Genomic DNA, 24032 nt, shown 5'->3' on the forward strand with positions numbered 1-24032 from the left:
TCGAAATCATTCAAAGGCTGTGGGTTTGAGTTCCCCCAGTCGTATCTCTTCTGGAGGACCTTGAAAGCTGTTGTTCCTTGCTACTCCCACTGTTGTCTGACAAAGTTTAACACGTGTATGTCATTCTTTTATTTTTCTGTGGGTCTCTTATGGCTTGTTTTCTCTAAGAACCAGTACCTGCCTAATAAAGTAGCAAATATGCTGGCAGCATATTTTGGAGTTGCCAATTTTTGTTAGTTTTTTAGATATGTGCAGAAACACTTTGCTTGATTTTTTTTGTGCTGCTAATACATAATTGTCTTGATTAATACCAATGGTTTGAAACCTCCTTCAAGTCTGCAGATTAATTAGAGCTGAGAGACTAATGCAATATGTCACTGCTTTTTAAATGATTTACAGTTAATGGTAGATGCTGTAACGTTTGCCCAACATGCAAATGAATTTTTCTGCATGGCAGTCAATCGGAAACTTGTATTTGTTGCAATTTGTTCAACCAGCTTATCGAGAGGGTGCCGTGGCTTAGCTGGTCATAGCGCCTGTCTAGTAAACAGGAAGTCCTGTGTTCAACTCCCAGCGGTACCTCTTACATCATGGTAATCTTTGTTAGGGCTCCATATTTATGCCCACGATTCAGGTGACCTTAGTTGCAAGTATGGAGAGGGCACATCAAAGACACAGTGATACTCCCTATAACAGGGTGGGAGATCTTACATTATGATAATGCATGCCTCTTAAATATTAGGTGCAGCATTCAAATTTTAGCTGTGCCATTGCTCTGTGGAAAAATCTGCTAGGGCATGTATTGACAGTGCGACCTCTGTCTTACCTAGCCTCTCTGGTGTAATGAGTCGGCCATTTGACTGCCAGACTCAGCTTTAAAGGTTGTGCCACCAGAGTTGCTACTTTTCCTTGTTCCTTGCTAATACCGCCAGTGCCTGGCAATGATTATCAATTGTAAATCAACTACAAAGAGAGTGCCTATTGACAAGTCTACTCATCTCAGCCTTTTAATTTTTAACTTTCCTATAGGTCTTTTATGGCATGCTTTCTCTTTGAACCAGTAACTGCTCTTTCTCCAAGTCATTAGGTTAGCAAAGAGAGGGACGTGTTAGCACACAGTCAAATTGCCAAACAATTGTGAGTTTTTGATATTGGTGCAGATACGATTTGATTTATTTATTTGTATTGTGCTATTGCATAAAGGTGTTGCTTAACATCAATATGCAGCAGGGTTTTGAATGCTCCTTCAAGTCAACAGCCAATATGAGTATATATCAGGCAAAATTCATCATTCAGGTTAGCATTTACATGAGATGGGTGAAAGTCTACTTGCCTGGCTTTCGAATGCTGTCACAGCCTATTCTCTTTTTTAATGCTATGGGTAGATACTGTGACATTTTCACAAAATCCAAATGAGTTTTTCTGCACTGGTTTCAATCGAAAACTTGCATTTGCTGCCATTGTTGAAGGTGAAAGTACTCATCAAAGACCCTGCATTGTCTTGATCAAAAGTGTACTGTGACTTAACTTGCCTTCATACCTGTGTAGTAAATGGGAGGTCCTATGTTCCAATTCCAGTGTTACCTTTACCTTATGGAAACACTTTACAGGATGTGGCATTCTGAGGCATTGTGAGTTTTTTATATAGGTGCAGATACGATTTGATTTATTTATTTGTATTGTGGTATTTCATAAATGTGTTGCTTAACACCAATATGCACCAGGGTTCTGAATGCTCCTTCAAGTCAACAGCCAATATGAGTATATATCAGGCAAAATTCATCATTCAGGTTAGCATTTACATGAGATGTTTGAAAGTCTACTTGCCTGGCTTTCGAATGCTGTCACAGCCTATTCTCTGATTTAATGCTATGGGTAGATTCTGTGACATTTGCACAAAATCCAAATTAGTTTTTTTGAATGAGTGTCAAAAACTAAGTTTTCTAGGCTGGTTGGCACAATGCATAGTGCGTTGGGCTTCTAGGCTCAAATTTGAAATCATTCAAAGGCTGTGGGTTTGAGTTCCACCAGTCGTATCTCTTCTGGAGGACCTTGAAAGCTGTTGTTCCTTGCTACTCCCACTGTTGTCTGACAAAGTTTAACACGTGTATGTCATTCTTTCATTTTTCTGTGGGTCTCTTATGGCTTGTTTTCTCTAAGAACCAGTACCTGCCTAATAAAGTAGCAAATATGCTGGCAGCATATTTTGGAGTTACCAATTACTTGTCAGTTTTTTAGATATGTGCAGAAACACTTTGCTTGATTTTTTTTGTGCTGCTAATACATAATTGTCTTGATTAATACCAATGGTTTGAAACCTCCTTCAAGTCTGCAGATTAATTAGAGCTGAGAGACTAATGCAATATGTCACTGCTTTTTAAATGATTTACAGTTAATGGTAGATGCTGTAACGTTTGCCCAACATGCAAATGAATTTTTCTGCATGGCAGTCAATCGGAAACTTGTATTTGTTGCAATTTGTTCAACCAGCTCATCGAGAAGGTGCCGTGGCTTAGCTGGTCATAGCGCCTGTCTAGTAAACAGGAAGTCCTGGGTTCAACTCCCAGCGGTACCTCTTACATCATGGTAATCTTTTTTAGGACTCCATATTCATGCTCACAATTCAGGTGACCTTAGTTGCAAGTATGGAGAGGGCACATCAAACACACAGTGATACTCCCTATAACAGGGTGGGAGATCTTAGATTATGATAATGCATGCCTCTTAAATATTAGGTGCAGCATTCAAATTTTATCTGTGCCATTGCTCTGTGGAAAAATCTGCTAGGGCATGTATTGACAGTGCGACCTCTGTCTTACCTAGCCTCTCTGGTGTAATGAGTCGGCCATTTGACTGCCAGACTCAGCTTTAAAGGTTGTGCCACCAGAGTTGCTACTTTTCCTTGTTCCTTGCTAATACCGCCAGTGCCTGGCAATGATTATCAATTGTAAATCAATTACAAAGAGAGTGCCTATTGACAAGTCTACTCATCTCAGCCTTTTAATTTTTAACTTTCCTATAGGTCTCTTATGGCATGCTTTCTCTTTGAAACAGTAATTGCTCTTTCTCCAAGTCATTAGGTTAGCAAAGAGCGGGACGTGTTAGCACACAGTCAAATTAACAAATAATTGTGAGTTTTTTATATTGGTGCAGATACGATTTGATTTATTTATTTGTATTGTGCTATTACATACATGTGATACTTAACACCAATGTGCACCAGGGTTCTAAATGCTCCTTCAAGTAAAAAGGCAATATTAGTATATATCAGGCAATATTAATCATTAAGGTTGGTATTTACATGAGATGCATGAAAGTCTACTTGCCTGGCTTTCGAATGCTGTCACAGCATTTTTTTCTGATTTAATGCTATGGGTAGATTCTGTGACATTTGCACAAAATCCAAATGAGTTTTTCTGCACTGGTTTCACTGGAAAACTTGCGTTTCTTGCCTGTATTGAAGGTGAACGTACTCATCAAAGATCCTGCATTGTCTTGATCAAAAGTGTGCTGTCACTTAACAGGTCATCACACTTGTGTATTAAATGGGAGGTCCTATGTTCAAGTTCCAGTGTTACCTTTACCTTACGGAAACACTTTATAGAATGTAACGTTCAGGTTCACAATCATGAATGACAGTCCATGGATAGCGCATTGGACTTCTAGGTTAGGATTAGAAGCCATTCAAAGATTGTGGGTTCGAGTCCCACCAGAGTCAGCTTTTTTCTGGCGGATCGTGAAATCCCTTGTTTCTTGCTAATCCCACACTTGTGTTGCAAAATATAACAAGTTTATGTTAGTTTGCTGTAGGTCGCTTGTGGCTTGTTTTCTCAAAGTACCAGCAGATCCCTAATAAAGTAACAAATATGCTGTCAGCATATTTTCGAATTGCCAATTCAATGTCAGTTCATTACATATGTGGAGAAACACTTTGCTTGTTTTTTTTTTGTGTTGCTAATACATAATTGTCTTGATTAATAGCAATGGTTTGAACCGTCCTTCAAGCCCGCAGACTTATTAGAGTTGAAAGACTAATGCAACATGTCACTGCTTTTTCCATGAGTTACCATTAATAGTAGATGTTGTAGCATTTGCCCAACATGCAAGTGAATGCTCAAAATTTAGGTGTCCTTCGTTGCAAGTATGGAGGGGGAAAGGGCACATCAAAGACACAGTGATACTCCCTATAACAGTGTGGGTGATCTTAGCTTATGATAGTGCCTGCCTCTTAAACATTAAGTCCAGCATTCAAATTTCAACTGTGCCATTGCTCTGTGAAAAAATCTGCTAGGGCATGAAGCTAAGGCTCAGAGTGCCAATTGACACTGCAAACTTTGTCTCACATAGCCTCTGTGGTGCAATGAGTAGATCATTTGACTTCCAGACTCAGCTTTAAAGGTTGTGCCACCAGAGATGCTGCTTTTCTGGAGGAACTTGAAATTCCTTGTTCCTTGATAATACCACCAGTGCCTGGTAATGTTTAACAAGTGTAAATCAATTACAGAGAGACTGCCTGTCGACAAGTGTACTCATTGATTTCCGATGCTTGCTTTACTACATGTTTTTTAATTTTGAAAAAGGTTAGCAAAGAGAGGGACGTCCTAGCACACTGTCAAATTGCCAAATAATTGTGAGTTTTTTATATAGGTGCAGATGCGATTTGATTTATTTATTTGTATTGTGCTATTGCATAAATGTGTTGCTTAACACCAATATGCACCAGGGTTCTGAATGCTCCTTCAAGTCAACAGCCAATATGAGTATATATCATGCAAAATTTATCATTCAGGTTGGTGTTTACATGATATGGGTGAAAGTCTATATGCCTGGCTTTCGAATGCTGTCACAACCTTTTGTGTGATTTAATGCTATGGGTAGATTCTGTGACATTTGCACAAAATCCAAATGAGTTTTTCTGCACTGGTTTCAATCAAAAACGTGCATTTGCTGCCATTGTTGAAGGTGAAAGTACTCATCAAAGACCCTGCATTGTCTTGATCAAAAGTGTAATGTGACTTAACTGGTCTTCATACCTGTGTAGTAAATGCGAGGTCCTATGTTCAAATTCCAGTGTTACATTTACCTTATGGAAACACTTTACAGGATGTGGCATTCTGAGGCATTGTGAGTTTTTTATATAGGTGCAGATACGATTTGATTTATTTATTTGTATTGTGCTATTGCATAAATGTGTTGCTTAACACCATTGTGCACCAGGGTTCTGAATGTACCTGGCAATGTTTAACAAGTGTCAGTCAATTACAGAGAGAGTGCCTGTCGACAAGTCTACTCATAGATTTCCAATGCTTGCTTTCCTATTTGTTTGTCAAATTCATCTCAGACTTTTAATTTTTAACTTTCCTATAGGTCTCTTATGGCATGCTTTCTCGTTGAACCAGTAACAGCTTTCTCCAAGTCATTAGGTTAGCAAAGAGAGGGACATGCTAGCACACTGTCAAATTGGAAATAATTGTGAGTTTTTGATATTGGTGCAGATACGATTTGATTTATTTATTTGTATTGTGCTATTGCATAAAGGTGTTGCTTAACATATTCTCTTTTTTAATGCTATGGGTAGATACTGTGACATTTTCACAGTATCTACAAATGAGTTTGTAGTATCTCAAATGAGTTTTTCTGCACTGGTTTCAATCGAAAACTTGCATTTGCTGCCATTGTTGAAGGTGAAAGTACTCATCAAAGACCCTGCATTGTCTTGATCAAAAGTGTACTGTGACTTAACTTGCCTTCATACCTGTGTAGTAAATGGGAGGTCCTATGTTCCAATTCCAGTGTTACCTTTACCTTATGGAAACACTTTACAGGATGTGGCATTCTGAGGCATTGTGAGTTTTTTATATAGGTGCAGATACGATTTGATTTATTTATTTGTATTGTGGTATTTCATAAATGTGTTGCTTAACACCAATATGCACCAGGGTTCTGAATGCTCCTTCAAGTCAACAGCCAATATGAGTATATATCAGGCAAAATTCATCATTCAGGTTAGCATTTACATGAGATGTTTGAAAGTCTACTTGCCTGGCTTTCGAATGCTGTCACAGCCTATTCTCTGATTTAATGCTATGGGTAGATTCTGTGACATTTGCACAAAATCCAAATTAGTTTTTTTGAATGAGTGTCAAAAACTAAGTTTTCTAGGCTGGTTGGCACAATGAATAGTGCGTTGGGCTTCTAGGCTCAAATTCGAAATCAGTCAAAGGCTGTGGGTTTGAGTTCCACCAGTCGTATCTCTTCTGGAGGACCTTGAAAGCTGTTGTTCCTTGCTACTCCCACTGTTGTCTGACAAAGTTTAACACGTGTATGTCATTCTTTCATTTTTCTGTGGGTCTCTTATGGCTTGTTTTCTCTAAGAACCAGTACCTGCCTAATAAAGTAGCGAATATGCTGGCAGCATATTTTGGAGTTGCTAATTCATTGTTAGTTTTTTAGATATGTGCAGAAACACTTTGCTTGATTTTTTTTGTGCTGCTAATACATAATTGTCTTGATTAATACCAATGGTTTGAAACCTCCTTCAAGTCTGCAGATTAATTAGAGCTGAGAGACTAATGCAATATGTCACTGCTTTTTAAATGATTTACAGTTAATGGTAGATGCTGTAACGTTTGCCCAACATGCAAATGAATTTTTCTGCATGGCAGTCAATCGGAAACTTGTATTTGTTGCAATTTGTTCAACCAGCTCACCGAGAAGGTGCCGTGGCTTAGCTGGTCATAGCGCCTGTCTAGTAAACAGGAAGTCCTGGGTTCAACTCCCAGCAGTACCTCTTACATCATGGTAATCTTTGTTAGGACTCCATATTCATGCTCACAATTCAGCTGACATTAGTTGCAAGTATGGAGAGGGCACATCAAAGAAACAGTGATACTCCCTATAACAGGGTGGGAGATCTTAGATTATGATAATGCATGCCTCTTAAATATTAGGTGCAGCATTCAAATTTTATCTGTGCCATTGCTCTGTGGAAAAATCTGCTAGGGCATGTATTGACAGTACGACCTCTGTCTTACCTAGCCTCTCTGGTGTAATGAGTCGGCCATTTGACTGCCAGACTCAGCTTTAAAGGTTGTGCCACCAGAGTTGCTACTTTTCCTTGTTCCTTGCTAATACCGCCAGTGCCTGGCAATGATTATCAATTGTAAATCAACTACAAAGAGAGTGCCTATTGACAAGTCTACTCATCTCAGCCTTTTAATTTTTAACTTTCCTATAGGTCTTTTATGGCATGCTTTCTCTTTGAACCAGTAACTGCTCTTTCTCCAAGTCATTAGGTTAGCAAAGAGAGGGACGTGTTAGCACACAGTCAAATTGCCAAATAATTGTGAGTTTTTGATATTGGTGCAGATACGATTTGATTTATTTATTTGTATTGTGCTATTGCATAAAGGTGTTGCTTAACATCAATATGCAGCAGGGTTTTGAATGCTCCTTCAAGTCAACAGCCAATATGAGTATATATCAGGCAAAATTCATCATTCAGGTTAGCATTGACATGAGATGTTTGAAAGTCTATTTGCCTGGCTTTCGAATGCTGTCACAGCCTATTCTCTGATTTAATGCTATGGGTAGATTCTGTGACATTTGCACAAAATCCAAATTAGTTTTTTTGAATGAGTGTCAAAAACTAAGTTTTCTAGGTTGGTTGGCACAATGAATAGTGCGTTGGGCTTCTAGGCTCAAATTTGAAATCATTCAAAGGCTGTGGGTTTGAGTTCCACCAGTCGTATCTCTTCTGGAGGACCTTGAAAGCTGTTGTTCCTTGCTACTCCCACTGTTGTCTGACAAAGTTTAACACGTGTATGTCATTCTTTCATTTTTCTGTGGGTCTCTTATGGCTTGTTTTCTCTAAGAACCAGTACCTGCCTAATAAAGTAGCGAATATGCTGGCAGCATATTTTGGAGTTGCTAATTCATTGTTAGTTTTTTAGATATGTGCAGAAACACTTTGCTTGATTTTTTTTGTGCTGCTAATACATAATTGTCTTGATTAATACCAATGGTTTGAAACCTCCTTCAAGTCTGCAGATTAATTAGAGCTGAGAGACTAATGCAATATGTCACTGCTTTTTAAATGATTTACAGTTAATGGTAGATGCTGTAACGTTTGCCCAACATGCAAATGAATTTTTCTGCATGGCAGTCAATCGGAAACTTGTATTTGTTGCAATTTGTTCAACCAGCTCACCGAGAAGGTGCCGTGGCTTAGCTGGTCATAGCGCCTGTCTAGTAAACAGGAAGTCCTGGGTTCAACTCCCAGCGGTACCTCTTACATCATGGTCATCTTTGTTAGGACTCCATATTCATGCTCACAATTCAGGTGACCTTAGTTGCAAGTATGGAGAGGGCACATCAAACACACAGTGATGCTCCCTATAACAGCGTGGGAGATCTGAGTTTATGATAATGCATGCCTCTTAAATATTAGGTGCAGCATTCAAATTTTAGCTGTGCCATTGCTCTGTGGAAAAATCTGCTAGGGCATGTATTGACAGTGCGACCTCTGTCTTACCTAGCCTCTCTGGTGTAATGAGTCGGCCATTTGACTGCCAGACTCAGCTTTAAAGGTTGTGCCACCAGAGTTGCTACTTTTCCTTGTTCCTTGCTAATACCGCCAGTGCCTGGCAATGATTATCAATTGTAAATCAACTACAAAGAGAGTGCCTATTGACAAGTCTACTCATCTCAGCCTTTTAATTTTTAACTTTCCTATAGGTCTTTTATGGCATGCTTTCTCTTTGAACCAGTAACTGCTCTTTCTCCAAGTCATTAGGTTAGCAAAGAGAGGGACGTGTTAGCACACAGTCAAATTGCCAAATAATTGTGAGTTTTTGATATTGGTGCAGATACGATTTGATTTATTTATTTGTATTGTGCTATTGCATAAAGGTGTTGCTTAACATCAATATGCAGCAGGGTTTTGAATGCTCCTTCAAGTCAACAGCCAATATGAGTATATATCAGGCAAAATTCATCATTCAGGTTAGCATTTACATGAGATGGGTGAAAGTCTACTTGCCTGGCTTTCGAATGCTGTCACAGCCTATTCTCTTTTTTAATGCTATGGGTAGATACTGTGACATTTTCACAAAATCCAAATGAGTTTTTCTGCACTGGTTTCAATCGAAAACTTGCATTTGCTGCCATTGTTGAAGGTGAAAGTACTCATCAAAGACCCTGCATTGTCTTGATCAAAAGTGTACTGTGACTTAACTTGCCTTCATACCTGTGTAGTAAATGGGAGGTCCTATGTTCCAATTCCAGTGTTACCTTTACCTTATGGAAACACTTTACAGGATGTGGCATTCTGAGGCATTGTGAGTTTTTTATATAGGTGCAGATACGATTTGATTTATTTATTTGTATTGTGGTATTTCATAAATGTGTTGCTTAACACCAATATGCACCAGGGTTCTGAATGCTCCTTCAAGTCAACAGCCAATATGAGTATATATCAGGCAAAATTCATCATTCAGGTTAGCATTTACATGAGATGTTTGAAAATCTACTTGCCTGGCTTTCGAATGCTGTCACAGCCTATTCTCTGATTTAATGCTATGGGTAGATTCTGTGACATTTGCACAAAATCCAAATTAGTTTTTTTGAATGAGTGTCAAAAACTAAGTTTTCTAGGCTGGTTGGCACAATGAATAGTGCGTTGGGCTTCTAGGCTCAAATTCGAAATCATTCAAAGGCTGTGGGTTTGAGTTCCCCCAGTCGTATCTCTTCTGGAGGACCTTGAAAGCTGTTGTTCCTTGCTACTCCCACTGTTGTCTGACAAAGTTTAACACGTGTATGTCATTCTTTTATTTTTCTGTGGGTCTCTTATGGCTTGTTTTCTCTAAGAACCAGTACCTGCCTAATAAAGTAGCAAATATGCTGGCAGCATATTTTGGAGTTGCCAATTTTTGTTAGTTTTTTAGATATGTGCAGAAACACTTTGCTTGATTTTTTTTGTGCTGCTAATACATAATTGTCTTGATTAATACCAATGGTTTGAAACCTCCTTCAAGTCTGCAGATTAATTAGAGCTGAGAGACTAATGCAATATGTCACTGCTTTTTAAATGATTTACAGTTAATGGTAGATGCTGTAACGTTTGCCCAACATGCAAATGAATTTTTCTGCATGGCAGTCAATCGGGAACTTGTATTTGTTGCAATTTGTTCAACCAGCTCACCGAGAAGGTGCCGTGGCTTAGCTGGTCATAGCGCCTGTCTAGTAAACAGGAAGTCCTGGGTTCAACTCCCAGCGGTACCTCTTACATCATGGTAACATCATGGTAATCTTTGTTAGGACTCCATATTCATGCTCACAATTCAGCTGACATTAGTTGCAAGTATGGAGAGGGCACATCAAAGAAACAGTGATACTCCCTAAAGCAGGGTGGGAGATCTTAGATTATGATAATGCATACCTCTTAAATATTAGGTGCAGCATTCAAATTTTATCTGTGCCATTGCTCTGTGGAAAAATCTGCTAGGGCATGTATTGACAGTACGACCTCTGTCTTACCTAGCCTCTCTGGTGTAATGAGTCGGCCATTTGACTGCCAGACTCAGCTTTAAAGGTTGTGCCACCAGAGTTGCTACTTTTCCTTGTTCCTTGCTAATACCGCCAGTGCCTGGCAATGATTATCAATTGTAAATCAATTACAAAGAGAGTGCCTATTGACAAGTCTACTCATCTCAGCCTTTTAATTTTTAACTTTCCTATAGGTCTCTTATGGCATGCTTTCTCTTTGAACCAGTAACTGCTCTTTCTCCAAGTCATTAGGTTAGCAAAGAGAGGGACGTGTTAGCACACAGTCAAATTGCCAAATAATTGTGAGTTTTTGATATTGGTGCAGATATGATTTGATTTATTTATTTGTATTGTGCTATTGCATAAAGGTGTTGCTTAACATCAATATGCAGCAGGGTTCTGAATGCTCCTTCAAGTCAACAGCCAATATGAGTATATATCAGGCAAAATTCATCATTCAGGTTAGCATTTACATGAGATGGGTGAAAGTGTACTTGCCTGGCTTTCGAATGCTGTCACAGCCTATTCTCTTTTTTAATGCTATGGGTAGATACTGTGACATTTTCACCAAATCCAAATGAGTTTTTCTGCACTGGTTTCAATCAAAAACTTGCATTTGCTTCCATTGTTGAAGGTGAAAGTACTCATCAAAGACCCTGCATTGTCTTGATCAAAAGTGTACTGTGACTTAACTTGCCTTCATACCTGTGTAGTAAATGGGAGGTCCTATATTCAAATTCCAGTGTTACCTTTACCTTATGGAAACACTTTACAGGATGTGGCATTCTGAGGCATTGTGAGTTTTTTATATAGGTGCAGATACGATTTGATTTATTTGTATTGTGGTATTTAATAAATGTGTTGCTTAACACCAATATGCACCAGGGTTCTGAATGCTCCTTCAAGTCAACAGCCAATATGAGTATATATCAGGCAAAATTCATCATTCAGGTTAGCATTGACATGAGATGTTTGAAAGTCTACTTGCCTGGCTTTCGAATGCTGTCACAGCCTATTCTCTGATTTAATGCTATGGGTAGATTCTGTGACATTTGCACAAAATCCAAATTAGTTTTTTTGAATGAGTGTCAAAAACTAAGTTTTCTAGGCTGGTTGGCACAATGAATAGTGCGTTGGGCTTCTAGGCTCAAATTTGAAATCATTCAAAGGCTGTGGGTTTGAGTTCCACCAGTCGTATCTCTTCTGGAGGACCTTGAAAGCTGTTGTTCCTTGCTACTCCCACTGTTGTCTGACAAAGTTTAACACGTGTATGTCATTCTTTCATTTTTCTGTGGGTCTCTTATGGCTTGTTTTCTCTAAGAACCAGTACCTGCCTAATAAAGTAGCGAATATGCTGGCAGCATATTTTGGAGTTGCTAATTCATTGTTAGTTTTTTAGATATGTGCAGAAACACTTTGCTTGATTTTTTTTGTGCTGCTAATACATAATTGTCTTGATTAATACCAATGGTTTGAAACCTCCTTCAAGTCTGCAGATTAATTAGAGCTGAGAGACTAATGCAATATGTCACTGCTTTTTAAATGATTTACAGTTAATGGTAGATGCTGTAACGTTTGCCCAACATGCAAATGAATTTTTCTGCATGGCAGTCAATCGGAAACTTGTATTTGTTGCAATTTGTTCAACCAGCTCACCGAGAAGGTGCCGTGGCTTAGCTGGTCATAGCGCCTGTCTAGTAAACAGGAAGTCCTGGGTTCAACTCCCAGCGGTACCTCTTACATCATGGTAATCTTTGTTAGGACTCCATATTCATGCTGACATTAGTTGCAAGTATGGAGAGGGCACATCAAAGAAACAGTGATACTCCCTATAACAGGGTGGGAGATCTTAGATTATGATAATGCATGCCTCTTAAATATTAGGTGCAGCATTCAAATTTTATCTGTGCCATTGCTCTGTGGAAAAATCTGCTAGGGCATGTATTGACAGTACGACCTCTGTCTTACCTAGCCTCTCTGGTGTAATGAGTCGGCCATTTGACTGCCAGACTCAGCTTTAAAGGTTGTGCCACCAGAGTTGCTACTTTTCCTTGTTCCTTGCTAATACCGCCAGTGCCTGGCAATGATTATCAATTGTAAATCAATTACAAAGAGAGTGCCTATTGACAAGTCTACTCATCTCAGCCTTTTAATTTTTAACTTTCCTATAGGTCTCTTATGGCATGCTTTCTCTTTGAACCAGTAACTGCTCTTTCTCCAAGTCATTAGGTTAGCAAAGAGAAGGACGTGTTAGCACACAGTCAAATTGCCAAATAATTGTGAGTTTTTGATATTGTTGCAGATATGATTTGATTTATTTATTTGTATTGTGCTATTGCATAAAGGTGTTGCTTAACATCAATATGCAGCAGGGTTCTGAATGCTCCTTCAAGTCAACAGCCAATATGAGTATATATCAGGCAAAATTCATCATTCAGGTTAGCATTTACATGAGATGGGTGAAAGTGTACTTGCCTGGCTTTCGAATGCTGTCACAGCCTATTCTCTTTTTTAATGCTATGGGTAGATACTGTGACATTTTCACCAAATACAAATGAGTTTTTCTGCACTGGTTTCAATCAAAAACTTGCATTTGCTTCCATTGTTGAAGGTGAAAGTACTCATCAAAGACCCTGCATTGTCTTGATCAAAAGTGTACTGTGACTTAAATTGCCTTCATATCTGTGTAGTAAATGGGAGGTCCTATATTCAAATTCCAGTGTTACCTTTACCTTATGGAAACACTTTACAGGATGTGGCATTCTGAGGCATTGTGAGTTTTTTATATAGGTGCAGATACGATTTGATTTATTTGTATTGTGGTATTTAATAAATGTGTTGCTTAACACCAATATGCACCAGGGTTCTGAATGCTCCTTCAAGTCAACAGCCAATATGAGTATATATCAGGCAAAATTCATCATTCAGGTTAGCATTGACATGAGATGTTTGAAAGTCTATTTGCCTGGCTTTCGAATGCTGTCACAGCCTATTCTCTGATTTAATGCTATGGGTAGATTCTGTGACATTTGCACAAAATCCAAATTAGTTTTTTTGAATGAGTGTCAAAAACTAAGTTTTCTAGGTTGGTTGGCACAATGAATAGTGCGTTGGGCTTCTAGGCTCAAATTTGAAATCATTCAAAGGCTGTGGGTTTGAGTTCCACCAGTCGTATCTCTTCTGGAGGACCTTGAAAGCTGTTGTTCCTTGCTACTCCCACTGTTGTCTGACAAAGTTTAACACGTGTATGTCATTCTTTCATTTTTCTGTGGGTCTCTTATGGCTTGTTTTCTCTAAGAACCAGTACCTGCCTAATAAAGTAGCGAATATGCTGGCAGCATATTTTGGAGTTACTAATTCATTGTTAGTTTTTTAGATATGTGCAGAAACACTTTGCTTGATTTTTTTTGTGCTGCTAATACATAATTGTCTTGATTAATACCAATGGTTTGAAACCTCCTTCAAGTCTGCAGATTAATTAGAGCTGAGAGACTAATGCAATATGTCACTGCTTTTTAAATGATTTACAGTTAATGGTAGATGCTGTAACGTTTGCCCAACATGCAAATGAATTTTTCTGCATGGCAGTCAATCGGAAACTTGTATTTGTTGCAATTTGTTCAACCAGCTCACCGAGAAGGTGCCGTGGCTTAGCTGGTCATAGCGCCTGTCTAGTAAACAGGAAGTCCTGGGTTCAACTCCCAGCGGTACCTCTTACATCATGGTAATCTTTGTTAGGACTCCATATTCATGCTGACATTAGTTGCAAGTATGGAGAGGGCACATCAAAGAAACAGTGATACTCCCTATAACAGGGTGGGAGATCTTAGATTATGATAATGCATGCCTCTTAAATATTAGGTGCAGCATTCAAATTTTATCTGTGCCATTGCTCTGTGGAAAAATCTGCTAGGGCATGTATTGACAGTACGACCTCTGTCTTACCTAGCCTCTCTGGTGTAATGAGTCGGCCATTTGACTGCCAGACTCAGCTTTAAAGGTTGTGCCACCAGAGTTGCTACTTTTCCTTGTTCCTTGCTAATACCGCCAGTGCCTGGCAATGATTATCAATTGTAAATCAATTACAAAGAGAGTGCCTATTGACAAGTCTACTCATCTCAGCCTTTTAATTTTTAACTTTCCTATAGGTCTCTTATGGCATGCTTTCTCTTTGAACCAGTAACTGCTCTTTCTCCAAGTCATTAGGTTAGCAAAGAGAAGGACGTGTTAGCACACAGTCAAATTGCCAAATAATTGTGAGTTTTTGATATTGTTGCAGATATGATTTGATTTATTTATTTGTATTGTGCTATTGCATAAAGGTGTTGCTTAACATCAATATGCAGCAGGGTTCTGAATGCTCCTTCAAGTCAACAGCCAATATGAGTATATATCATGCAAAATTCATCATTCAGGTTAGCATTTACATGAGATGGGTGAAAGTGTACTTGCCTGGCTTTCGAATGCTGTCACAGCCTATTCTCTTTTTTAATGCTATGGGTAGATACTGTGACATTTTCACCAAATACAAATGAGTTTTTCTGCACTGGTTTCAATCAAAAACTTGCATTTGCTTCCATTGTTGAAGGTGAAAGTACTCATCAAAGACCCTGCATTGTCTTGATCAAAAGTGTACTGTGACTTAAATTGCCTTCATATCTGTGTAGTAAATGGGAGGTCCTATATTCAAATTCCAGTGTTACCTTTACCTTATGGAAACACTTTACAGGATGTGGCATTCTGAGGCATTGTGAGTTTTTTATATAGGTGCAGATACGATTTGATTTATTTGTATTGTGGTATTTAATAAATGTGTTGCTTAACACCAATATGCACCAGGGTTCTGAATGCTCCTTCAAGTCAACAGCCAATATGAGTATATATCAGGCAAAATTCATCATTCAGGTTAGCATTGACATGAGATGTTTGAAAGTCTATTTGCCTGGCTTTCGAATGCTGTCACAGCCTATTCTCTGATTTAATGCTATGGGTAGATTCTGTGACATTTGCACAAAATCCAAATTAGTTTTTTTGAATGAGTGTCAAAAACTAAGTTTTCTAGGTTGGTTGGCACAATGAATAGTGCGTTGGGCTTCTAGGCTCAAATTTGAAATCATTCAAAGGCTGTGGGTTTGAGTTCCACCAGTCGTATCTCTTCTGGAGGACCTTGAAAGCTGTTGTTCCTTGCTACTCCCACTGTTGTCTGACAAAGTTTAACACGTGTATGTCATTCTTTCATTTTTCTGTGGGTCTCTTATGGCTTGTTTTCTCTAAGAACCAGTACCTGCCTAATAAAGTAGCGAATATGCTGGCAGCATATTTTGGAGTTACTAATTCATTGTTAGTTTTTTAGATATGTGCAGAAACACTTTGCTTGATTTTTTTTGTGCTGCTAATACATAATTGTCTTGATTAATACCAATGGTTTGAAACCTCCTTCAAGTCTGCAGATTAATTAGAGCTGAGAGACTAATGCAATATGTCACTGCTTTTTAAATGATTTACAGTTAATGGTAGATGCTGTAACGTTTGCCCAACATGCAAATGAATTTTTCTGCATGGCAGTCAATCGGAAACTTGTATTTGTTGCAATTTGTTCAACCAGCTCACCGAGAAGGTGCCGTGGCTTAGCTGGTCATAGCGCCTGTCTAGTAAACAGGAAGTCCTGGGTTCAACTCCCAGCGGTACCTCTTACATCATGGTAACATCATGGTAATCTTTGTTAGGACTCCATATTCATGCTCACAATTCAGCTGACATTAGTTGCAAGTATGGAGAGGGCACATCAAAGAAACAGTGATACTCCCTAAAGCAGGGTGGGAGATCTTAGATTATGATAATGCATACCTCTTAAATATTAGGTGCAGCATTCAAATTTTATCTGTGCCATTGCTCTGTGGAAAAATCTGCTAGGGCATGTATTGACAGTACGACCTCTGTCTTACCTAGCCTCTCTGGTGTAATGAGTCGGCCATTTGACTGCCAGACTCAGCTTTAAAGGTTGTGCCACCAGAGTTGCTACTTTTCCTTGTTCCTTGCTAATACCGCCAGTGCCTGGCAATGATTATCAATTGTAAATCAATTACAAAGAGAGTGCCTATTGACAAGTCTACTCATCTCAGCCTTTTAATTTTTAACTTTCCTATAGGTCTCTTATGGCATGCTTTCTCTTTGAACCAGTAACTGCTCTTTCTCCAAGTCATTAGGTTAGCAAAGAGAGGGACGTGTTAGCACACAGTCAAATTGCCAAATAATTGTGAGTTTTTGATATTGGTGCAGATATGATTTGATTTATTTATTTGTATTGTGCTATTGCATAAAGGTGTTGCTTAACATCAATATGCAGCAGGGTTCTGAATGCTCCTTCAAGTCAACAGCCAATATGAGTATATATCAGGCAAAATTCATCATTCAGGTTAGCATTTACATGAGATGGGTGAAAGTGTACTTGCCTGGCTTTCGAATGCTGTCACAGCCTATTCTCTTTTTTAATGCTATGGGTAGATACTGTGACATTTTCACCAAATCCAAATGAGTTTTTCTGCACTGGTTTCAATCAAAAACTTGCATTTGCTTCCATTGTTGAAGGTGAAAGTACTCATCAAAGACCCTGCATTCTCTTGATCAAAAGTGTACTGTGACTTAACTTGCCTTCATACCTGTGTAGTAAATGGGAGGTCCTATATTCAAATTCCAGTGTTACCTTTACCTTATGGAAACACTTTACAGGATGTGGCATTCTGAGGCATTGTGAGTTTTTTATATAGGTGCAGATACGATTTGATTTATTTGTATTGTGGTATTTAATAAATGTGTTGCTTAACACCAATATGCACCAGGGTTCTGAATGCTCCTTCAAGTCAACAGCCAATATGAGTATATATCAGGCAAAATTCATCATTCAGGTTAGCATTGACATGAGATGTTTGAAAGTCTACTTGCCTGGCTTTCGAATGCTGTCACAGCCTATTCTCTGATTTAATGCTATGGGTAGATTCTGTGACATTTGCACAAAATCCAAATTAGTTTTTTTGAATGAGTGTCAAAAACTAAGTTTTCTAGGCTGGTTGGCACAATGAATAGTGCGTTGGGCTTCTAGGCTCAAATTTGAAATCATTCAAAGGCTGTGGGTTTGAGTTCCACCAGTCGTATCTCTTCTGGAGGACCTTGAAAGCTGTTGTTCCTTGCTACTCCCACTGTTGTCTGACAAAGTTTAACACGTGTATGTCATTCTTTCATTTTTCTGTGGGTCTCTTATGGCTTGTTTTCTCTAAGAACCAGTACCTGCCTCATAAAGTAGCGAATATGCTGGCAGCATATTTTGGAGTTGCTAATTCATTGTTAGTTTTTTAGATATGTGCAGAAACACTTTGCTTGATTGTTTTTGTGCTGCTAATACATAATTGTCTTGATTAATACCAATGGTTTGAAACCTCCTTCAAGTCTGCAGATTAATTAGAGCTGAGAGACTAATGCAATATGTCACTGCTTTTTAAATGATTTACAGTTAATGGTAGATGCTGTAACGTTTGCCCAACATGCAAATGAATTTTTCTGCATGGCAGTCAATCGGGAACCTGTATTTGTTGCAATTTGTTCAACCAGCTCACCGAGAAGGTGCCGTGGCTTAGCTGGTCATAGCGCCTGTCTAGTAAACAGGAAGTCCTGGGTTCAACTCCCAGCGGTACCTCTTACATCATGGTAACATCATGGTAATCTTTGTTAGGACTCCATATTCATGCTCACAATTCAGCTGACATTAGTTGCAAGTATGGAGAGGGCACATCAAAGAAACAGTGATACTCCCTAAAGCAGGGTGGGAGATCTTAGATTATGATAATGCATACCTCTTAAATATTAGGTGCAGCATTCAAATTTTATCTGTGCCATTGCTCTGTGGAAAAATCTGCTAGGGCATGTATTGACAGTACGACCTCTGTCTTACCTAGCCTCTCTGGTGTAATGAGTCGGCCATTTGACTGCCAGACTCAGCTTTAAAGGTTGTGCCACCAGAGTTGCTACTTTTCCTTGTTCCTTGCTAATACCGCCAGTGCCTGGCAATGATTATCAATTGTAAATCAATTACAAAGAGAGTGCCTATTGACAAGTCTACTCATCTCAGCCTTTTAATTTTTAACTTTCCTATAGGTCTCTTATGGCATGCTTTCTCTTTGAACCAGTAACTGCTCTTTCTCCAAGTCATTAGGTTAGCAAAGAGAGGGACGTGTTAGCACACAGTCAAATTGCCAAATAATTGTGAGTTTTTGATATTGGTGCAGATATGATTTGATTTATTTATTTGTATTGTGCTATTGCATAAAGGTGTTGCTTAACATCAATATGCAGCAGGGTTCTGAATGCTCCTTCAAGTCAACAGCCAATATGAGTATATATCAGGCAAAATTCATCATTCAGGTTAGCATTTACATGAGATGGGTGAAAGTGTACTTGCCTGGCTTTCGAATGCTGTCACAGCCTATTCTCTTTTTTAATGCTATGGGTAGATACTGTGACATTTTCACCAAATCCAAATGAGTTTTTCTGCACTGGTTTCAATCAAAAACTTGCATTTGCTTCCATTGTTGAAGGTGAAAGTACTCATCAAAGACCCTGCATTGTCTTGATCAAAAGTGTACTGTGACTTAACTTGCCTTCATACCTGTGTAGTAAATGGGAGGTCCTATATTCAAATTCCAGTGTTACCTTTACCTTATGGAAACACTTTACAGGATGTGGCATTCTGAGGCATTGTGAGTTTTTTATATAGGTGCAGATACGATTTGATTTATTTGTATTGTGGTATTTAATAAATGTGTTGCTTAACACCAATATGCACCAGGGTTCTGACTGCTCCTTCAAGTCAACAGCCAATATGAGTATATATCAGGCAAAATTCATCATTCAGGTTAGCATTGACATGAGATGTTTGAAAGTCTACTTGCCTGGCTTTCGAATGCTGTCACAGCCTATTCTCTGATTTAATGCTATGGGTAGATTCTGTGACATTTGCACAAAATCCAAATTAGTTTTTTTGAATGAGTGTCAAAAACTAAGTTTTCTAGGCTGGTTGGCACAATGAATAGTGCGTTGGGCTTCTAGGCTCAAATTCGAAATCATTCAAAGGCTGTGGGTTTGAGTTCCACCAGTCGTATCTCTTCTGGAGGACCTTGAAAGCTGTTGTTCCTTGCTACTCCCACTGTTGTCTGACAAAGTTTAACACGTGTATGTCATTCTTTCATTTTTCTGTGGGTCTCTTATGGCTTGTTTTCTCTAAGAACCAGTACCTGCCTAATAAAGTAGCAAATATGCTGGCAGCATATTTTGGAGTTGCTAATTCATTGTTAGTTTTTTAGATATGTGCAGAAACACTTTGCTTGATTTTTTTTGTGCTGCTAATACATAATTGTCTTGATTAATACCAATGGTTTGAAACCTCCTTCAAGTCTGCAGATTAATTAGAGCTGAGAGACTAATGCAATATGTCACTGCTTTTTAAATGATTTACAGTTAATGGTAGATGCTGTAACGTTTGCCCAACATGCAAATGAATTTTTCTGCATGGCAGTCAATCGGAAACTTGTATTTGTTGCAATTTGTTCAACCAGCTCATCAAGAGGGTGCCGTGGCTTAGCTGGTCATAGCGCCTGTCTAGTAAACAGGAAGTCCTGGGTTCAACTCCCAGCGGTACCTCTTACATCATGGTAATCTTTGTTAGGACTCCATATTTATGCCCACGATTCAGGTGACCTTAGTTGCAAGTATGGAGAGGGCACATCAAAGACACAGTAATACTCCCTATAACAGGGTGGGAGATCTTAGATTATGATAATGCATGCCTCTTAAATATTAGGTGCAGCATTCAAATTTTATCTGTGCCATTGCTCTGTGGAAAAATCTGCTAGGGCATGTATTGACAGTGCGACCTCTGTCTTACCTAGCCTCTCTGGTGTAATGAGTCGGCCATTTGACTGCCAGACTCAGCTTTAAAGGTTGTGCCACCAGAGTTGCTACTTTTCCTTGTTCCTTGCTAATACCGCCAGTGCCTGGCAATGATTATCAATTGTAAATCAATTACAAAGAGAGTGCCTATTGACAAGTCTACTCATCTCAGCCTTTTAATTTTTAACTTTCCTATAGGTCTCTTATGGCATGCTTTCTCTTTGAACCAGTAACTGCTCTTTCTCCAAGTCATTAGGTTAGCAAAGAGAGGGACGTGTTCGCACACAGTCAAATTGCCAAATAAATGTGAGTTTTTGATATTGGTGCAGATACGATTTGATTTATTTATTTGTATTGTGCTATTGCATAAAGGTGTTGCTTAACATATTCTCTTTTTTAATGCTATGGGTAGATACTGTGACATTTTCACAGTATCTACAAATGAGTTTGTAGTATCTCAAATGAGTTTTTCTGCACTGGTTTCAATCGAAAACTTGCATTTGCTGCCATTGTTGAAGGTGAAAGTACTCATCAAAGACCCTGCATTGTCTTGATCAAAAGTGTACTGTGACTTAACTTGCCTTCATACCTGTGTAGTAAATGGGAGGTCCTATGTTCAAATTCCAGTGTTACCTTTACCTTATGGAAACACTTTACAGGATGTGGCATTCTGAGGCATTGTGAGTTTTTTATATAGGTGCAGATACGATTTGATTTATTTGTATTGTGGTATTTCATAAATGTGTTGCTTAACACCAATATGCACCAGGGTTCTGACTGCTCCTTCAAGTCAACAGCCAATATGAGTATATATCAGGCAAAATTCATCATTCAGGTTAGCATTTACATGAGATGTTTGAAAGTCTACTTGCCTGGCTTTCGAATGCTGTCACAGCCTATTCTCTGATTTAATGCTATGGGTAGATTCTGTGACATTTGCACAAAATCCAAATTAGTTTTTTTGAATGAGTGTCAAAAACTAAGTTTTCTAGGCTGGTTGGAACAATGAATAGTGCGTTGGGCTTCTAGGCTCAAATTCGAAATCATTCAAAGGCTGTGGGTTTGAGTTCCACCAGTCGTATCTCTTCTGGAGGACCTTGAAAGCTGTTGTTCCTTGCTACTCCCACTGTTGTCTGACAAAGTTTAACATGTGTATGTCATTCTTTCATTTTTCTGTGGGTCTCTTATGGCTTGTTTTCTCTAAGAACCAGTACCTGCCTAATAAAGTAGCAAATATGCTGGCAGCATATTTTGGAGTTGCCAATTCATTGTCAGTTTTTTAGATATGTGCAGAAACACTTTGCTTGATTTTTTTTTATGCTGCTAATACATAATTGTCTTGATTATTACCAATGGTTTGAAACCTCCTTCAAGTCTGCAGATTAATTAGAGCTGAGTGACTAATGCAATATGTCACTGCTTGTTAAATGATTTACAGTTAATGGTAGATGCTGTGACATTTGCCCAACATGCAAATGAATTTTTCTGCATGGCAGTCAATCGGAAACTTGTATTTGTTGCAATTTCTTCAAACAGCTCATCGAGAGGGTGCCATGGCTTAGCTGGTCATAGCGCCTGTCTAGTAAACAGGAAGTCCTGGGTTCAACTCCCAGCGGTACCTCTTACATCATGGTAATCTTTGTTAGGGCTCCATATTTATGCCCACGATTCAGGTGACCTTAGTTGCAAGTATGGAGAGGGCACATCAAAGACACAGTGATACTCCCTATAACAGGGTGGGAGATCTTAGATTATGATAATGCATGCCTCTTAAATATTAGGTGCAGCATTCAAATTTTATCTGTGCCATTGCTCTGTGGAAAAATCTGCTAGGGCATGGATTGACAGTGCGAACTCTGTCTCACGTATTCTTTGTGGCGTAATGAGTCGGGCATTTGACTACCATACTCAGCTTTAAAGGTCTTGCCACCAGAGTTGCTACTTTTCCTTGTTCCTTGCTAATACCGCCAGTGCCTGGCAATGATTATCAATTGTAAATCAATTACAAAGAGAGTGCCTATTGACAAGTTTACTCATCTCAGCCTTTTAATTTTTAGCTTTCCTATAGGTCTCTTATGACATGCTTTCTCTTTGAGCCATTAACTGCTCTTTCTCCAAGTCATTAGGTTAGTAAAGAGAGGGACGTGTTAGCACACTGTCAAATTACCAAATAATTGTTTTTTATATAGGTGCAGATACGATTTGATTTATTTATTTGTATTGTGCTATTACATACATGTGATGCTTAACACCAATGTGCACCAGGGTTCTGAATGTGCACTGGTTTCACTCGAAAACTTGCGTTTGTTGCCCATGTTGACAGTGAAAGTACTGCTCAAAGACCCTGCAGTGTGTTGATCAAAAGTGTGCTATGGTTTAAAATGGTGCTGTGGCTTAACTGGTCATCATACCTGTCTAGGTCCTCTTTTCAAATTCCAGTGATACCTTTACCTTATTGAAACACTTTTTAGGATGTGACATTCTGGGTCACAATATTGACTAGAAAACTTAAGTTTCTAGTCTGTGTGATGTAGTGGATAGTGCATTGGAATTCTTTAAATGGGAGCTTACCTTGTTCGTGGGCTGTGTCACCGATTTGGTGTTAAAAGCATCTACAATGATATCTTGAAGCACTTCCTGTTGGCAGGATAACTTCTTTTCTTCCTTCTTCTTGTTTGCTACATTTCCTCACATTTCTGTTTTCATGTCATGCTGAAGCTGTGAAATCCCAAATTGTGCATTATCTGCACAGTAGCAGACTTGCTGTCGGCCAGTGAATGGCTTCAGCGTTCTCAGTAGTTTATCTTACTAGTTAATAGTAGTTGAAATTACTGGTAAACTATCTTAACAGCCCAGTTTTTTGGCCAATATAAAGTTTTAAAGAATGTCATTTGTGTAGATGGGTAACTTGCACATATGGGAAGAAAAAAATAGAATTCAAAAGTGGAGATGAGGAGAAGATACAATCATAGGTAATATGATGGCTGAAGGAAGGCTATTTTAAGAAAAATAAAAGGATCTAGAATGAACAATTTGACTGGATCTTGCTCTTTCTTTCTGACACACACACACACACACACACACACACACACACACACACACACACACACACACACACACACACACACAAGTACTCCTCTTGTTCATTTCATAAATGTATGTAGTGAGGCCCAAGAATTGGGAGTAGTGGTGGCTGGTGGTGTGATTGGTTTCTTTTCCTAGAAATGGGTAATGTAAATAATGGCTTCTTACATAAAGGAATTGCAAATGACAGATTAGTGTCCCTCCACCTCACATGCACACACATATATACATATACACACATGCACACACACACACACACAAGCTCCATTTTTGTGTTATATTTTAATTTTGGTGTACAACAACAACACTGAGTGCAAGCTACTATCATTCCACTCAATGATACCATAAAAGCCACAGGCAAAGCCAATGTTTCATATTCACAGTCTTTGTATTTTCATTTGCAACAGCATCCTAGACAGCCAAACAAAGCAGGACAAAGCAAAGAACAGCTGTGTTCACACAGT

At 38.8% G+C, this 24032-nt stretch overlaps 11 non-coding genes across 11 annotated transcripts; all 11 read left to right on the forward strand.

Moving 5' to 3' along the window:
- Nucleotides 1–508: 508 nt before the first annotated feature.
- trnat-agu (transfer RNA threonine (anticodon AGU)) lies at nt 509–582 on the forward strand. Its single transcript has one exon. It is a non-coding gene; the product is annotated as a tRNA-Thr (tRNA).
- Nucleotides 583–2501: 1919 nt separating this feature from the next.
- Nucleotides 2502–2575, forward strand: trnat-agu (transfer RNA threonine (anticodon AGU)). Its single transcript has one exon. It is a non-coding gene; the product is annotated as a tRNA-Thr (tRNA).
- A 4141-nt stretch (nt 2576–6716) lies between these two features.
- Nucleotides 6717–6790, forward strand: trnat-agu (transfer RNA threonine (anticodon AGU)). Its single transcript has one exon. It is a non-coding gene; the product is annotated as a tRNA-Thr (tRNA).
- Nucleotides 6791–8215: 1425 nt separating this feature from the next.
- Nucleotides 8216–8289, forward strand: trnat-agu (transfer RNA threonine (anticodon AGU)). The gene has a single exon. It is a non-coding gene; the product is annotated as a tRNA-Thr (tRNA).
- A 1918-nt stretch (nt 8290–10207) lies between these two features.
- On the forward strand, nt 10208–10281 carry trnat-agu (transfer RNA threonine (anticodon AGU)). Its single transcript has one exon. It is a non-coding gene; the product is annotated as a tRNA-Thr (tRNA).
- A 1926-nt stretch (nt 10282–12207) lies between these two features.
- trnat-agu (transfer RNA threonine (anticodon AGU)) lies at nt 12208–12281 on the forward strand. The gene has a single exon. It is a non-coding gene; the product is annotated as a tRNA-Thr (tRNA).
- Nucleotides 12282–14184: 1903 nt separating this feature from the next.
- Nucleotides 14185–14258, forward strand: trnat-agu (transfer RNA threonine (anticodon AGU)). Its single transcript has one exon. It is a non-coding gene; the product is annotated as a tRNA-Thr (tRNA).
- A 1903-nt stretch (nt 14259–16161) lies between these two features.
- trnat-agu (transfer RNA threonine (anticodon AGU)) lies at nt 16162–16235 on the forward strand. The gene has a single exon. It is a non-coding gene; the product is annotated as a tRNA-Thr (tRNA).
- A 1926-nt stretch (nt 16236–18161) lies between these two features.
- Nucleotides 18162–18235, forward strand: trnat-agu (transfer RNA threonine (anticodon AGU)). Its single transcript has one exon. It is a non-coding gene; the product is annotated as a tRNA-Thr (tRNA).
- A 1926-nt stretch (nt 18236–20161) lies between these two features.
- On the forward strand, nt 20162–20235 carry trnat-agu (transfer RNA threonine (anticodon AGU)). Its single transcript has one exon. It is a non-coding gene; the product is annotated as a tRNA-Thr (tRNA).
- Nucleotides 20236–22031: 1796 nt separating this feature from the next.
- On the forward strand, nt 22032–22105 carry trnat-agu (transfer RNA threonine (anticodon AGU)). The gene has a single exon. It is a non-coding gene; the product is annotated as a tRNA-Thr (tRNA).
- Nucleotides 22106–24032: the final 1927 nt, after the last annotated feature.

Source organism: Electrophorus electricus, chromosome 8, assembly GCF_041902795.1.
Source record: "Electrophorus electricus isolate QZ-2024a chromosome 8, ASM4190279v1, whole genome shotgun sequence".
Classification (NCBI taxonomy): domain Eukaryota; kingdom Metazoa; phylum Chordata; class Actinopteri; order Gymnotiformes; family Gymnotidae; genus Electrophorus; species Electrophorus electricus.